Source organism: Notolepis coatsorum, assembly GCF_963971535.1.
Source record: "Notolepis coatsorum genome assembly, chromosome: 11".
Taxonomy (NCBI): domain Eukaryota; kingdom Metazoa; phylum Chordata; class Actinopteri; order Aulopiformes; family Paralepididae; genus Notolepis; species Notolepis coatsorum.
Window position 1 is genome coordinate 26,860,474 of NC_140175.1, and position 6,000 is coordinate 26,866,473.

The window sequence follows — 6,000 nt, forward strand, 5'->3', positions numbered from 1 at the left end:
TCAGCGGCTGTCCCCCCCTCCCCGACTCCCCCTGACCTCCCATCTCTCCATCCAAACCCGCCCTCTGCTAACTCCCAAAGTCACACTCAAAGTCAACGGCAAAGACCATGGTGCAGACGGGAAGGAGCGAGAGAAACAGAGAGAGAAACAGAGAAGCAGAGAGAGAAACAGAGAGAGAAACAGAGAGCAACTGAGAGAAACAGAGAAGCAGAGAGAGAAACAGAGAAACAGCGAGAAACCGAGAGAGAAACAGAGAAACAGAGAGAGAAACAGAGAGAAGCAGAGCGATAAACAGAGATAAACAGAGAGAGAAACAGAGAGAAACTGAGAAACATAGAGAGAAACATAGAGAAACAGAGAGCGAAACAGAGATGAACTGAGAAACAGAGAGAGAGAGACATAGAGAAACATAGAGAAACAGAGAGAGAAACAGAGAACAGAGAGAGACATAGAGAAACATAGAGAAACAGAGAGATAAACAGAGAGAAACAGAGAGAGACAGAGAGAGAGACATAGAGAAACATAGAGAAACAGAGAGAGAAACAGAGAAACAGAGAGAGACATAGATAAACATAGAGAAACAGAGAGCGAAACAGAGATGAACTGAGAAACAGAGAGAGAGACATAGAGAAACATAGAGAAACAGAGAGAGAAACAGAGAAACAGAGAGAGACATGGATAAACATAGAGAAACAGAGAGCGAAACAGAGATGAACTGAGAAACAGAGAGAGAGACATAGAGAAACAGAGAGAAACAGAGAGAGAAACAGAGAAACAGAGAGAGACATAGAGAAACATAGAGAAACAGAGAGATAAACAGAGAGAAACAGAGAGAGACAGAGATAAAAAGAGATAAACAGAAAGAGACAGAGATAAAAAGAGAGATAAACAGAAAGAGAAACAGAGATAAACAGAAAGAGAAACAGAGAGAGAAACAGAGAGAAACAGAGAAACAGAGAGACACAGAGAGAGAAACAGAGAGAAACAGAGAAACAGAGAGACACAGAGAGAGAAACATAGAGAAACAGAGAAACAGAGAGAAAACAGAGAGAAACAGAGAGAAAACAGAGAGATAAACAGAGAAACAGATAGATAAACAGAGTGAAACAGAGAGAAACAGAGAAACAGAGAGAAACAGGGAGAAACAGAGAAAAACTGAAAAACAGAGAGAAACAGGGATAAACAAAGAGAAACAGTGAGAAACAGAGAGAAAGAGAGAGACAGAGAGAGACAGAGAGAGAAACAGAGAGAAAGAGAGAAAAACAGAGAAAGAGCCGAAGGTTATTTCTGCTGATGAGGCGTTTCTAATAGCCTACATCGGTGCTTTAACAAGGTCAACCAACCCTAATTCCAATAGTAATAACATTCCAAATTGAATACTCATCATCATCATCATCATCATCATCATCATCATCATCATCATCATCATCATCATCATCATCATCATCATACTGCATGCCATTCCAGTGGTCCAGGTTCTACTGTATCCCATAGGAACCCTGCATGGCCATTGGCCCACAGTCAGCCTGATTCCCCTCTCCGCTCTTACAATCACTATATTTTAAGTGAAATCAGGCTCTAGTGCACTTGCCCCCCACCACAAGCATCGCTCGTTTATTTATTTTTTTTACTTTCGCCGATACTAAAGATAAAATTACATATAGGGCCTACAATAAGCAAATATATTATGTATGGCTATAACAAAACGTACATTATGTACCCTTTTTCATGTGGTTGACAAGTTTGTTATTTATGTCTTTTAAGCAAGATCCGTTAACCGTCTGTAATGTGGTAGTGAAAGCATTAACCCTTTGTAGTGTGGTAGTGAAAGCATTAACCCTTTGTAGTGTGGTAGTGAAAACATTAACACTTTGTAGTGTGGTAGTGAACGGGTTAACCTTCTGTGGTGTGGTAGTGAAAGCATTAACCCTTTGTAGTGTAGTAGTGAAAGCATCAACCCTTTGTAGTGTGGTAGTGAAAGGGTTAACCTTCTGTAGTGTGTTAGTGAAAGCATTAACCCTTTGTAGTGTGGTAGTGAAAGCATTAACCCTTTGTAGTGTGGTAGTGAACGGGTTAACCTTCTGTAGTGCGGCAGTGAAAGGGTTAACCTTCTGTAGTGTGGTAGTGAAAAAGTTAACCTTATGTATTGTGGTAGTGAAAGCGTTAACCCTTTGTAGAGTGGTAGTGAAAGGGTTAACCTTATGTAGTGTGGTAGTGAATGCGTTAACCCTTTTTTTTAAATCTATTTGTTCTCCCCATTTTTCTATTTTTCTCCTGTCCCCAATTTTGTATTGTCCAATTCTACCCTCCCCTGTCTCGAACGCTGTTAGGCCATGCCTCCCACAAGCCGGCTGCAATGTGGACGAATCCTTGCATCACGTGTCCCCTCCAGTACTCGTGGAGGCAGCCGTCGCATCTTTTCACCTGCACAGCGCGATCTCTCAGCGGCGAGGGTCTGCGTGGGAGGGACATGCCGCCCTCGTCGCTTCCTGATTCTACTGCGCAGGCGCACCAACCGACCTGTAGGAGTCGCTGTCCACAACGTCCGATCCCCACCCACCAGCTTCCCACCCCCTAATACTGCCAATTGTATTAGTATGAACGACCAGCCAAGCTGGTAGCAACGCCGAGAGCTGGGCTCGAACCCAGCATCTCCTGTGTTGGTGGCGAGCGCCTTGCGCCACCTAGCCGCCCCATGCGTTAACCCTTTGTAGTGTGGTAGTGGAAGGTTTAACCTTCTGTAGTGTAGTAGTGAAAGGTTAACCTTCTGTAGTGTGGTAGTGAAAGGTTAACCTTATGTAGTGTAGTAGTGAAAGGTTAACCTTCTGTAGTGTAGTAGTGAAAGGTTAACCTTCTGTAGTGTAGTAGTGAAAGGTTAACCTTCTGTAGTGTAGTAGTGAAAGGTTAACCTTATGTAGTGTGGTAGTGCAAGTGTTAACCCCTTGTAGTGTGCTAGTGAAAGGGTTAACCTTCTGTAGTGTGGTAGTGAAAGTGTTAACCCTTTCTAGTGTGGTAGTTAAACGGTTAACCTTCTGTAGTGTGCTAGTGAAAGGGTTAACCTTCTGTAGTGTAGTAGTGAAAGGTTAACCCTTTGTAGTGTGGTAGTGAAAGGGTTAACCTTCTGTAGTGTGGTAGTGAAAGGGTTAAGCTATGGATAACAAAGGTTTGCAAAGCTACAAGTCGGTCACTGTGCCAGGAACGCGGACCGGGTCATTCAATTCAATCTGCAAGTCATTAACACGCTTCCTTGGTGTGAGAGAGGAGACTTGGGCACTTGCTTTTCATAAACTCCCTCAAATTAAAAGTTAATCCGCAACAAAACCAGACTATTTTAGCCCTATTTATTTGCAAAGGGTAGGCTATTCTCCTGTGGTTTTAATCCATCAAGCCCACGCTCTATTTTCTGTTAGATTTAGAAAATACCCTATACATCCAATTGAGTCCAATAAAGGCTTGGTCTCAGTTAATGGGATTGTGTGAGGCAGGCAGGCGGGCATCTGACTGAAAGTAAATCGAACATGGTAGTGGCGTCAAGCCGACTGGAAGAAAAGGGAGAACGCCTATTATTGTTTAATCTAAATGTGTTTTAGGAAACCGGGAGGTCAAAGGTGGACATCATTTAACGACCAAAATAGCCTACCTAGGGTCCATATGGTTAAATGACCATCACTTCTGATCAAGCCCCAAAAATTGGACAAACATCTATGGCACCTCCTTTTTTATTTTTAACCTTTAACAGAAATGAGCCTGTATTTCAATGCATTTATTTTTCTCTGAAGTTTAAACAAATGACTACTGGCCACATTCATAGACGGCCTTAGGGTTGAGGCGGGGGCCCGTTTCAAGATCAAATATGGGGCCCTTATCTTATATTAACAACACCCAAATGAACCGAATGAAACAGCAAATTCTGAGGTTTCAGAAAAGACGATGCATTATATTATTCTACCTCACCCAGAATCACAATGGGAAGCCAATGACAATATAACGCAAACATTTATATGATGGGAGGGGAAGAAGAGTTTTCACTCTCTAACGCAACGGGCGTTAGGCTTTGAGAGATATTATTGTCTGTGGAGTGTTTCCGTTCATGTTAATCAGATGCCTCTTCCCGGCAGTTGAGCCTGGCGCTGCTGAAGTGGCTTTTTAAACGGCTCTCCGACCCAGGGATACAGGCGGACGGCGGCGAAGACAAACCTGTTCATTTAGTGCAGAGACATAACAAGCCAGGGGCGGATGGAACGCGGTCATGACAAAGGCTCTCTCTCTATGTGCAATAAGCCATCAGGCTCGTCAACAGAGCCCACTGATGCCCCCGCGCCCCCCTCTGCTCTAAACCCCCCCCCCCCCAGATTACGTGAGAAACACTGTTGCTGCTGATAAATCAATCAAACTGTATTTCACATTGCATTTCACCCACTGCTAAACATTTGCACATTGCTCGTTGCACAATCACACAACACACATCTATCCTGTTATCGGCACTGCACACTTTATTTTAGAACTGTAACATAGTCATCTTTATTTAGTATTAAAAAATAATCTTATTCTATTCTTATTCTATGCAAATTGTATTCGATTTATATTATTTGATGCTGCTATGGTTGAGGAACCACAACAAAGTGAATTTCACTCTTTTTTTTGCTGTACTGATTGACGTGACAATAAAAGGATCTGGGGAGGGCCATTTAACTTGATTGCTCTGATGCCCAACAGGTGTGCAGCCATACTTGCTGCCGCGCTTAATTTACTAGATTGCAGACAGGTGTAGCTGCTTAAATCACACTACAGTCACTTAGCTTTAGCTGAAACAACGCCACTGGACCGTAATGAGTGTTCTGGTCAGAGCTAACATGGGCTCAAATGTGGAGATGGCAAACCTCTATGGTGCTGACAGCCAGGACCACAGACTGATATGATTGGGCACCCACCACAGATGACAGATGACTAACACCCAAGCAAACACACACACACCTACAGACAGACAGACAGACAGACAGACAGACAGACAGACAGACAGACAGACAGACAGACAGACAGACAGACAGACAGACAGACAGACAGACAGACAGACAGACAGACAGACAGAGACACACACACGCGGGCACGCTCTGCTGCACGGACAACGTGATGGCGGCAATATTCAAAACAACATATTTGCGATAGCTACCAAAGAAATGAGAGGAAAATGAAACGCACACATCCTTCTGGTGCTGAAAAAAATTTAATACCAGAGAAGAAACAAAAAAGGTCGAGACAGTCTCCCAAAATGTACCTCTTTCCTTCTCGCAGCCTCTGTAAAAGGCCTGCCGACGACTGCACCTGCTGCTTCCCTACCAGCACGCTAGCCAAACAAATGGCGACGTTCCTGTTAACGTTAGTAGTCAAAATGACAGCCCTTCTACTCAAACGGATGGCGAAAATGACCAAACTTTATTGTTTGACGAACAAGCAGCATCACACAAGGATGAGGACAATCCTACCACAACTGACACCAACACTCCTCGGGGGGAGAAACTAACATTCACAAGAGACCGATCCGGCACGTTGGCCAACGCATATTACCAGCGACCAAAGGGTCGATATTGTTTGGAGAGGCCCCCGTTCAGTTAGAGGACATTAACCTTCCACAGAGCGAATCACGCTGTCGTTTTACCAAGGACAGATGTTTTATGAAGATGAAAGATTGCGAAACCATTGGTAGGTCATGGTTAGTCTGGCTATTTCTGCTGCACCCTATTTGACAAGCAAGGTCACAGTCTCACGTGTGGAGGTCTCGGAATGTGGGAACGACTCACGCTCACACTCCAGGAACATGAGAAGTCAAATGCACACCGTGCCAACATGGATAGCTGTGGCGCGAGCTGGAAACACGCATGAGAAACCTTGCGTGAGAAAAATGCAGAGGGCAGGCATATGATAACGGGAGCAATGGGAACACGCCAGGCAGAAAGGTGATAGCGAAAAACAACGTCTGCAGCCAGAGGCCTGGAACAAGGA

At 44.1% G+C, this 6,000-nt stretch overlaps 1 protein-coding gene across 1 annotated transcript in view; it reads left to right on the plus strand.

Annotated features, from left to right (window-relative positions):
- The window catches only part of LOC311237063 (uncharacterized protein), a gene marked incomplete at both ends in the record, with an annotated part of 130,858 nt that overhangs the window by 123,121 nt on the left and 1,737 nt on the right, over nucleotides 1–6,000 (plus strand). The window lies entirely within an intron of this gene.